The sequence below is a fragment of the Zonotrichia leucophrys genome, chromosome 18 (genome assembly GCF_028769735.1).
Source record: "Zonotrichia leucophrys gambelii isolate GWCS_2022_RI chromosome 18, RI_Zleu_2.0, whole genome shotgun sequence".
Lineage (NCBI taxonomy): Eukaryota > Metazoa > Chordata > Aves > Passeriformes > Passerellidae > Zonotrichia > Zonotrichia leucophrys.
The window spans coordinates 9,034,365-9,046,059 of record NC_088187.1 but is presented as its reverse complement, the minus strand read 5'-3'; positions in this window follow the sequence as shown (position 1 = coordinate 9,046,059).

The window sequence follows — 11,695 nt, the reverse complement described above, 5'->3', positions numbered from 1 at the left end:
AAGGGTTGTTGCCTTTGCATGTAACTCTTGATGGATGCTGATATTGTCAGTCCTTGGGAGGGAGATGTTCAGGATCACCAGAACTGCTGGTGGAGCAACAGGGGCTCTCCCATGGCCACATTCCCCTCACTAGGGAGTCATCCTGTGGTTAATCCTGTGCAGCTCCATGAGATGTCCCTGTCCCCAAGTGGAATTTTCCTTTGCACTGATTAAATACAGAATTATTCATTTTATACATTTAAATGTTTGCCTACACAAGTAGAGGAAATTAGAAGAACTTCGTGCCTTCCTCAAGGCCCCAGAAGGTTTAGCAGAGTCTAGGGGCGAATTAGAAAAGTAATTATTTTAATTCATTGGAGAGATTCTCACCATGTGGCTGCATTTGTGAGCCTGGGAGTTCACACATTCACCCAGTGAGCACAAGTGCAGGACTGACAGAAAAAAAAATCTGTTGAAATAAATGTTTGCTGTTGGTTCAGTAAGTGCATTTACAGAGGTTAATGTGGTGTTTGCAAAGCAATGGTTGTGCCTCTGGGGGCTGTCCTGTCCCTCCCAAGGTGCCTGCTGTGGCAGCAGCTCCCACTGTGGACCTACCAATGCAGTTATCACACCTTTGTGGGCCCTGGAGAAACTTTTCCAGAGCCTTGGATCGTTGGAGCCCCCACCCTGCCAGGCTCACTGCCCCAAGAACCAGCCTGGAGCTGCAGTTCTCCAAGCAAGAAATGCTGAGTAAGTACATGCAGCACCCCCTTAGGACACCCATTAATGATTTTATCAACTCTTCTAATTACCTGGCCTGGTTTTACCCCACATCCTCCTTTCTTGAGGAGCAGCACTCAGTCCCCTCCTGCAGTCTCTCTCCCGCCCACTTCAGTGATGTCCTCTCACTGGGTTCTGCGTCTGCTGCTTTGACTGCAGTAAATAAAAAGTGGAGTTTGAGGGTGAGATTCCAATGAAATGAGAGGTTTTACCCCATGAGTCCTCAGATTCACCCGATGGGATGAGCCAAGCCTCCCCCAGGCCCGTGGGAAGGTGACTGCTGTCTGACACTGCTCAGAAAATGGTTTGTACTGAGAAGCACAAAAATCTTGTTTTGCATGAATGACTAATTGGTGTCAGAGTCTGTGCACAAGGCTGTGGCTCCTTGAACTACAGCAGCAGAGCGAGACCCTGGCCTTGTTCTCCTCCAGTTGCTGCTGGAGCACCTTGAGGCTCCAGAGCCCTTTCCTGCACAGTGAAAAAGCCACGATTAAATACACAAATTCTCAAATAGGTGCAGATGACCTGCCCTGCAGTGCTGCTCCCCTGGAGCTGGGGTGGCAGTGGGCACGAGGAGCCCCTGGGAAGGTTCAGGTGAGGGAGGAGGTCCTGTGAGGCAGAACCACTCAATCCAGGCAAGGAGGCAGCCCAAGAGCCCTGCTGAAGCTGCTGTGATGAGATGAGGTTTGGGTGGATGTTTTGAGGCAAGCTGGTGCTGCTCTTGCCCAGGAGGTCCATGGAGCTGCTGGTCAGGTAGGCAGGGGGAGAGCAAATCCTTCTCAGAAGCACAACTCTTGCAAAGAATATTTCTGGATTTCACATCCCCCAGATGAACTTTGCTGTTGCGTCATCTGGACACAGGGTTCAAGACCTGTGCCCTTTATCAGCTTCAAGCAGACAAGACCCAAAGGTATTTTTGATGGTGTTTTCCCTAAAACACAGCACTGTGGCAGGCTCAGGAGCTGACTTCATGCACACAGTTTCCAGCTCAGAGTGCTCTGCTCTCAAGTCCTTGCGTTGCATTATTAATACAATTCATCAAGGTTGTGTATTCATTTTCCCAAAGGTGAGTTGGCCCCATGGGCTATTCAAGGTGTGCTAAGAAATGAAATAGTCTTATTCTTCCCCGCTGATAGCTTGTTAGCTGTGCAGAGCTGGTGTGCCTGTGCTGGGGATGCTGTGTGAGCAGGCAGAATATTCACCTGAGTAAATACTCCTCCACTAATGAGAAGTAGCTGAGAGATATTTATTTTCTTCTTCTTCCTTCCTTCCTCATGGGATTTATTTATTTACTTATTTTTTCCCCCAAATTAACAGTCAAAACAAAAAAGCTTATAGAAAAAGCAGCTTTTTCCTTCTTGTTTTCTTCATTCAGTTTTGGGGTGTTGGTAGGGTTTCCTTCACCCCACCAGCTCTTTGTGCCCAAGAGCCACATCAGCTCTTTAACTCTTCTTTCTGCAAACTGGCTGCACCACAGCACTCGGGAAAGCTGGGCAGGGAGCAGGGTGTCCCCAGGGTGTCCCCAGTGTCCCCAGGGTGTCCCCAGGGTGTCCCCAGAGCCCCAGCTGCTCCCTGGGTGCCACCATGGCTGGGATGCTCCACTGACCTTTCCTCTGTGCACTGCAGGCTTTCTGTCTGCAGCTTTTGTGTAGATGTCAAATCCCAGCCTGTTCCCATGGATACAGGAGAATGTAGAGAGAGAGGAGCTGCCTCCTTGCTTTATCTTCATGTGGGGTTTATATAGCTCAGGTTTTGGGTTATGGTGGCCTCAGTGGGCAGTGGCAGCAAAGGGCAGGAGGTGGCTGCAGCAATTACCTTGTGTGTCTTTAATTGCAAGCCAGTCTCCCAAATGCAACCCTTTTTCTTTTCACACCACTTCATCTTTGAATCTCTGGTCAATCCAGTCTTTATAAAAGAAATACTCTTTTAAAATTATTATTACAATTTCTAATACAGGAAAGCACTATTTCAACCAAAAATTTAGCCCCACTTCCCTGTGTTGCCAGATTCTATCCCAAGGGCTGGATTCAGGGAATACCTTGACTCTAACTGGATATTTTCATGTCTTGAGCAGTTTGTACCATGATGTTCTGTGGGCTCTGCCCAGAATTTTTAATCAAAGCACCCCAGAACTCCCAAAGCCTCATCCCTCTCTCCATTTCAAATGAAAGGAGAAATATTCACACGGAAATTGTGATTAATGTGCCTTGGAAATACTCAGCACCAGCCGTCAAGGTTATTCCCCAGAAAGCCATTTTTTGTCATCGGCCCTGGACAAATCTCCTGGCTGTGATGAGATGCAGCTGCTTTTAATCTTTAATGCTGGGACAGTGTGCATTCATTTTCCTAGAGGCAGACCAGGTGTGACAGGGGTGCAGAGGAGGTTCCACGGCTTGTGCTTGTCCAGGTCTGCAGCTGCTCAGACTGGGGCTGCTGCAGCTCCCTGTGCCCAAAGGGTAAATGGCTCATTTTGCATCAAAGTCCCTCTTACCCCAATCAGCCCCGACCACCATCAAACACCTCTAAATCTGCATGTAGATAAAGGCAGATAAGCCCAGAGCTGGGATTCAGCTTTGTTGCTAATTAGCAAAGTGTTTAGGCATGGCTGAAGCCCCTCAGACTCCAGCAGGATCCACCTCAGAGCCAAAATTAAGGCCAAGCAAAGCTCTGCTGAACAAGAGCTGCCTTTGTTTAACAGCACTTGGTGGCTGGGTTTTGTATAAAGGAGCTGGAAGGCACAAAAGAGGAGACAGTACAGAGACATAACCATAAATTTATTATTTTCTACAGTGATAACTTTTTTTAATGAGGTGCATGTTCACAAAAATATAACCCTGAGGTTCTCACATCTGCCTGACATCCTGACACACGCCAGCTCCCCGCTGCAACTGCAGGGGAAAACCTGCCAAGGAAGCTGAAAGGTGTTATTTAATTAATAACAGCTAATTTGAATAAATGCTGGAGTGTCACTCAGCTGCTCCCAGGGGGAGTGTGGGGAGTTCACCTCCGTGGGAAAGGGAACACGGTCGGTGTCACGCAGGAGAAGGAGCAGAGCCTGTCCTGTCACTGCAGGTCACCTCCTGCTCAATTATCTGTGTTTAATGAGTAAATCTGTGGCATTTAGCTTTAGCATAACTGAGTGCTGTGGGGGTCTTAATGCTGGTTTAATCTGCCTCCAGCTCTCATCAAAGGCTGCAGAAGTGAGGGGATAGAGAAGAATCAGTGGCACTGGCCAGGGCTGTGCTGTGCCCATCCAGCATCTTCAATTGAGATAATATGGCTTTTAAAGGTGCCTTGCTTCAGTGCTAAACAAGCTCAAATACCTGAGTGAGAGCTCTTGATTATCCTGGAAAAGCAAATTGTGCTTTATTTTGGCAGAAATTACAGGGTCTGTTTCTGCAGAGAGCATCCCCAGCTCCTGCTGCATTTAAATTTTGGGATGACCCACGTCTGTCCAGGACAATAGGACTATGTATTATTCAGTGTAATTATTCATAATTCAGATAAACACAGAAGGTCTCTCCAGCAGTGGAGAACACATCCATATAAAATCCCCATCAAATTATTTATTTTCATATAAATTATGTACTGTCAAAACTGTTCTACTGATCTGAAGGTTAAAGGCTTCATCATGGAAATGCAGCAGCTCCCTGTCATCTTGATCAGAATGTGATTATTTACAGGAAAAAAAAGCATCCTGTTGGCTGTGGATTTCCTATTGATCTGCTTCAGCAGCCCTGTCTGACTGAGAACAGCTGAAATATATGAAATAAAAACACAAACCTACAGTTGTTTCATCTTCCCATAAAAAAGTAGGTCATATCCCCAAGTGAGCTGTATTTTATTCATGTAAATACATTTTTACAATTAAAAATGCAACAAAAACTATGTTCATGTCAACAGAGCTGAGCCTGGTGAAACTGGGTTAGGCTGATGCCAGGTTTCCTTGGGCCAAGCCTTGCTGATGGATGAGCAGCTCCCTCATGCCTCTGCTGCGGTTGTGGGACCCCAAATCCACATTTTGGAGCAGGAAAGTGAAGCAGCAGAAAAGGAGCTTAAAGCTCTCCAGTTTGAGCTCCATATAGGAATAATTCTGGCTGCTATTTTGAGGGGTTGTTTAATAACGTTAAACTGATGACAGGCTGAGATTATAACACTGCCACCTCCACGCTCCTGGGGGCTTTTTTCTTCCTTACTCCCACCCCTCAGCCAGTTCTGGTCTATTTGCATTTTCCCAAGGCAATTAACATCCAAAGGCTCTGGAGCAAGCTGGGAATTGCCTGCACAAGGGGAGCAGACAAGGCCCCTCTCCTGTGTGTGCCTGGAGTTTGTTCAGCAGCAACACCTGCACTTTCTTCTGGTCCAGAAAAATATTTTGGAACAAATCAAAGCTGTTTTGGGGCTAAAAGCTCACCCCACAGGTACCACCCTGCATGTGTGGGGCTGCAGCCTGTGGGAGGACACACCTCTGTCTCAGCTTTCCTGTTTATAAACCAGAAAATGTCCTCTTGATTGGCAGCTTGGCACCTGGGGACCTCTGGGTGAAGCCCTTAGCATGCTCACAGATAATTAATGGTTGCTTTTCTGGAGGTTTAATGGCTCCTTTGTGCTGCATGGTGATCAGCACTGAGCTCCTCCACACAGGATGCTCCCTCCCCAGTGAGGGGCCTGCAAAAGAAATTGGAGCTGCTCATAGAAACTGTCCCAACAGGGTCAGGGGTGTCTGAGGGACCTGCATCACCAAAAAATTACAGCCTGCAGCAGAGGCAGAAGAAAAAAAAAGCTAAAAAATTGAGCTTTTTGCCACATTTTACTAGTTTTCTGGTGCCTAATTTGTAATAAAGGGGGAAAAAATAAAGGGTCTGTGTGCAGCTGGCTGTTGTTTGAGAAGGAAAGTGAGAAGGTGATGCCCTGAAGTTCCCAAACACGGGGTTGTGGGCTCAGGTCAGTGCCTCACTGAGCCACTAATGGTCAGAAGAAAGTTTATTTCCTCTCTTTTCTCAGGTCTGTCCTTGTTTCAGCTGATGTCATCAGCTGGGATTTTTTGGTTGGTTGGTTATTCCTTGTGGTGTTGAGGGTAGAATTGTCCTTTCCATGCACATCACCTTTTTGGTCAGCTGTTTGCCTGCCCCATGCTGGAGCTGCACAAGGAAAAAGAGGTTAGGAAGATCAAAATGCAATTTCAAGTAGTGTGAAAATAGATCTGTCAACCTGGCCTATTTGCTTAAGGGTCCTTGGGCTGTGTTTGAGGTTTTTAAGGTGTCAGGAAAGATGCTGGAAAATAAATTAGGTTTCATTTAGCTCAGAGTTACAATTAAAACTTGGAATGATCAGGGTCTGTTTAGGCAAATCAATTAAAAGATTGGCACATAAATTACATGTTCCTTCCTCTTCCACTGTTCCTGTCATGCTGGGAGAGCTTCAGACTGGGACTTTTGAAGGTGAGGCCACTAATCCAACAAGTGTTTCCATCAGCCAGCCCTCCAACTGCCCTTCCTGACCCTCTGGCTGGTCTCTGACCTGGGATGTTGTGGGTTTCTCCATCTGGAGGTTTTATCCATCATCAGCTCCTCCAGCCTCTTTCATGGGAAGCAATTTCACTCTGCATCCCCAGGAGGAGCAGGCACATCCCACTGGCTGCTCATCCCACCTCAGGGCTTAGAGTGGGATATCAATGGGAAAACCCTTGGGGTTATCAGTGGGATATCAATGGGAAAACCCTTGGGGTTATCAGTGGGATAATCTTTGGGGTTATCAGTGGAATATCAGTGGGAAAACCCTTGAGGTTATCAGTTGGTTATCAGTGAGATAACCCTTGGGGTTATCAGTGGGATATCAGTGTGATAACCCATGGGAAGGGCAGAGAGGCCAGAGCCCTTGGGAAGACCACTCCCTTATTTCACACTCCCTCAGCAATGGATTTAACAACTAAAGAAATTGGGGAAGAATTTTGAAAATAATTGCAATTGCAGGGTGGGAAGTGACCCCTGCCAGCCCCAGTGCCAGCCCCAGTGCAGGCAGGGATGGATAAGTAACAGCTGGAGAGCCCCCACACATTCTTCCTTCAGGAAATGTTGTAAAATTCATCTTTAATCCCAGAGAAAGAGAAGCTGAAAAATTTTAAAATGCGGAGTTTTGAACTTTTCCATGTTCCTTCTTTTATTTTTTATATAAAAATATTGCTGAATCAACATATGGACCAGCTTCCCCCTGAAGTGCTCGAAGCTGAAACGCTGAGTTCTAGAGGGACTTAATAATAATTTTTTCCCCTCTAGGAGAAAATATCTTTTCAGGGGCTGGGGCTGGGGGACACCAGGGCTGGGGACACCCGGGGTCCCTGGGGTTGGGGACACTGAGGGTCCCTGTCCCTGTCCCTGTCCCTGTCCCCGCCGCTGGTTTCGCAGCTCCCTCTCCTGCTCCTCCTGCGGAACAGCAGCCGGGAGGGCTGCGAGGCTCCCAGAATCTGCTTTTCCATCTCCACCGATCCTGTAAATGCTCCTCATCCCCATTTATCATTTTTGGGAGCCCAGGCTGCTGAAAACGCAGGTGAAACTCTCTATGGAGGGGCGATGGATGGGGGCTGCCCTCTGGAAATGATGCTGCTCCTGCAGGAAGTTTTTTGTTTGGTTTTTGTTTTGTTTTGTTTTTGTAAGTAAAAGCAAATCTCAGAGTCCCCTCTCAGGTGTAATTCGCACAGGCTGTCAGGAATTTAATAAAGCAAAAATATTTAAAGACAACAAGAAAACCAAAACTGAAACAAGAAAAATACTAGGGTAGGCTTAGATTATAAAAAGTTTAGATAAATACTGTTCAAGAGCAGAAGGGAGCAACTAACGGGGGTTAAAAAGTGTAAAGTCGCTCAGCTGGTGACAAAACTGTATTTTTGGGACCAAGCAGTGACAAAGAGGAAGGAAACCTGGCAGTGCTCCCACTGTGGTCCTGCAGTGGTCACAGTCCCAGCTGCTCCCTGTGGTTCAAACCAGAATTTCCCTGCTCCAGCAGAAACCCTGGGGCTGATAGAGGGGTGTGAAAAACGATGTAAAGGAGATACAAGCAATGAAAGCACCACCAGAGCCTGGTTCCTGGTCAGCCTGGGATGCTCTGGTGTCTGCTGGAGATCCCTTCCTGCAGCAATCCTTCCTCCAGGAGAGGCTTTGGCAGCCCCTCTTCCATCCAGCTGTTTGCAGTGACTCTGTGGCAGCTGGAATCCTGCAGCAAACTGGAGCAGCTGAAAGTTCAAAAGGTGCAGACAGAGACTGGCAGGTCTGTGGATCATCTCACAGTGACCACACAAAACAGGTTTTCTTCAGAAGGAATGGTAAAAATTAAAAAAATAAGCTGAAAGCTTATTGCTCAGACATTGAGGATACTCCACATTTACGCTGCTGGACATGGGACAGCAGAATGGAAGCAGATGCCCCAAAAGGGAAAGAGCCTCCACAGGGAATATCCTGCCCTTCTCTAGGGCCAGAGCTCCAGGGCAGGAGCTTTATCATACAATAATGGAGCAGCGTTTTTTATTCTGGCAAAGAAATGTGTCAATAAACAGCTCTTTGGTGTGATTTCTGCCAGCTGAGCTTTGATTCGTGCGTCCCCTGCAGCCACCTCGGGCATACAGCTGCACAAAACACATGGATTTTGTTGCTAAGAGTTGAAAGCCTCAGTGTGGACAGAATTGACTCTTTAATAAATGCTGTCCTGATGAGAGCTGCCTTGCTCCAGCCAGGCTGCAGCACTGGGGAGCTCCTGATTAACTCTTTGGGCAGCTCAAACTGGGCAGCTCCTGATTAACTCTGGACAGCCCAGACAGGGGAATCAGGGGAAACCTGATCCCACAGAATCCCACAGAATTTGATGCTCTGTACCCTTGGAGTCCTGGACAATTTAAGAGGTTTACACTCCAGGCCACAAACACCTCCTTTGTCTGAGTGGCTTTTAGGACATCATCTCCATACTGCAACAGCCTTCCTTGTTCTGGTGGAGCTCCCCAGAGCTCCAGGTCTTCTGCAAGCTGTTCTCCAAACAAAGTGGGGTGTGGTATTTTCTGAGGTCCCCCAATGAAGGGAGGAAAGAAATGATGAATCTGACTCCATGTTCTCAGAATGCTGATCTATTATTTATAATCTATATTATATTAAAGAATACTATACTAAACCATACTAAAGAATAGAGAAAGGATACAGACAGAAGGTTAAAAGATAATAATGAAAACTTGTGACTCTCTCCAGAGCCTCAGCACAGCTGGGCTGTAATTGGTCAGTAAGTAAAAACAATTCATATGAAACCAATGAACAATTCACCTGTTGGTAAACAACGTTCAAACCACCTTCCAAAGCAGCAAGACACAGGAGAAGCAAATGAGATAAGAATTGTTTTCATTTTTCTCTGAGGCTCTTCAGCTTCTCAGGAGAAGAATCCTGGGCAAGGGATTTTTCAGAAAATATGATGGTGACAGTGTGGGAGTTTTTAAATACTTGAGGCAATGCTGTTCCTATGAGCTGAGTTTTGTGCCCACTTTTGGGGCTTTCCCATTTGAATGCAAAGATTTTCTGGCTGGTTTTGTGGATAGGGAGGCAAAAGAAGGCAACTTTCAGGTATAAAACAGTAAACCAACTTAAGTGTTAAGCCACTTAGCAATCTATATGGATTTGCTACCAGGGATATCGATCTTCTGTTATTTGGTTGACAGCCCTTAGATCCTGTACTAGTCAATATGACCCATCAGGCTTTCAAACAGGTAAAATGGGAGTATTGAAACCAGATTGGAAATCTTTAAACAACCCTAACTGCAAAAAGTTCTCTCCAAAGGCAAGGAAAGAAGGAAGAAAGGTGTGGCATTCACATTCTCTGAACAGAGAGGGACATAATTCTCTGTCTCAGATTTTTTCGTGGAGAAGCACAGAGATCAAAACAATTCTCATCTCATTTACTGCTCCTGTGTTTTGGAATAAGTGGAATGTGTTGGAAGATTCTTTACCTGAAGGAATTTGATTGACTGGATTCTGGTGTGAGTGTTTTGTTTTCTTGACCAATCTCAGCAAACTGAGATTGGTCAAGAAAACAAAACATTCACACCAGAATCAGTCAGGAGACAGCCAGGACATTTTGATCAGTTGAGTTGAGTGCTTGTGCAGTTTCAGTTTAAATGGAATATAGTACAGAATAATATAGTATAATTAAGTAATTAATTAACCTTCTGATATCATGGAGTCCTTCTCATCATTTCTCCTCGCCACTCAGGCAAAAATTTCACTGATAGAAAGGCAAGGAAAAGGAGGGAAGATGGGGCAGAAAATGGGCAGGTGAATGCATCCTCCTTCATCCAACAGTGGTTTGCTGAGGACCAGAGCATGGCAGGAGTAGAGAGCACAGAAAATTCCTCATAAACTAAGGATGTGCAGAGAGCAAGAATCCCCCTGAGTTTATCTGTTGCTATTATTTTGAAAAGAAAACAAATTAAAGTGGTTTTTATTATTAAAAGTGCCTTTCTGAGGAAGCCAAAGACCTCCTCAATATCTGCTTGCAGTATTAAAGGGAACAAATCATTAAATGCACTTTGAGATGCAGTCACAGGTACCAGGATAAATCAATCCCCCAGAAAAAGAAGCATCAGCCAGGGGTTTTATTTTCCAGCGCTCTTCAGAGCAATTTCGAGGTGTGCAGGTCAGTGCTGCAGGAGGGCCCCTGCTTCCCCTGACACCAATAACCCCCTGCAGCACACAGACCTCAGGCCATGGGGGAAGCTGCTGATTTCTGTGCCTCCATGGAGGAGCCTGGAGCTGGGCTGACAAACAGCATTCTCTCTTTGTAATGGCGCTAAAGGAAAAAAAAAATAAAAACAAAAAACACAAGCCTCAACTCTCAGCAATAAGAGAATTAGCCTGACAGATGGCTTGCAGAAAAAGAAAAACTATCTCAGGCTTTGAGATTTGTGCTGACTGAGGCACAGAAAGGAGCCATTGCAATTAGCATTTGTGCCGAGTAATTGAGAGCATTGAGACACCCAACCCAATTTGCCACCATTGTCGAGCCTTTGTTGTTCTTGATTTTGGGGTTTTTTTCCATTTTCCCTTCAGTCACAAGTCTGGGGACAGACAAAGTGCCACGCTGGGTTTTGCCTTGCTCCTGGGGAGGAGGGTGGGTGCTCATCCCATCTCCAGAGGGGCTCAGCTTCCCTGGAGCCTCTGCAAGGTTGCAGCTTATTGCAGCCCTGAGACACGTCAGGAGTCTCTCTTTCAGCCTGCACATTCCAAGAGTGAGTTGGAGTTCTTCAGCTCTCACTCTCAGAGCTGTTTATTGTGTCTTATCTATAAAAATTTTTCTCCTGCCTGCCAAGGTCCATCCAGCAGGACAGTTCCAGGCACACTGACTGCCCCCAGGGTGGTGTAATCTCTTTATACTAAAACCTACATAGAACATCTTTACAACTACTTCCCAATAGCTATCACCTATGTTGGACAGTGAGCTTCTACTCTAAACCAATCCAAAAGCGCCACCATCACAGCAGAAGATGGAGGTGGAGGAGAAGAAGAAGAAAGGCTGAACACACCCAAGTCCCTCCATCTTGTCCCCAAAACCCCTATTCTAAAACCCCCAAAATCTACTTTTTCACCTAGTGATAATTTTGTTATTACGCTGCTTAAACCTCTGTGGCTTTCAGGTCTTCATACAAAGCTGGTAATTTGCTCCAGGGGTCATAATCAAACCCACAGGTGCTGTGGGCTGTGTGCCAGGGTCTCTGAGCCCCCTGGCAGGGTCCTGGCAACTCTGGACACCCAAAGGGCTGAACTGAGCTGGTTCCTGCCTCCTTGGCAGCTCCATCAGGAATAAACTCTGTGATCCATCAGTCTGCCTTGAGGCACAGGGTCAGGAGCCCTCTGGCCATGTGCAGCTGTCACTTCTCATGGCTGGAGCACAAAGCCAGCTCTCTCTGGGA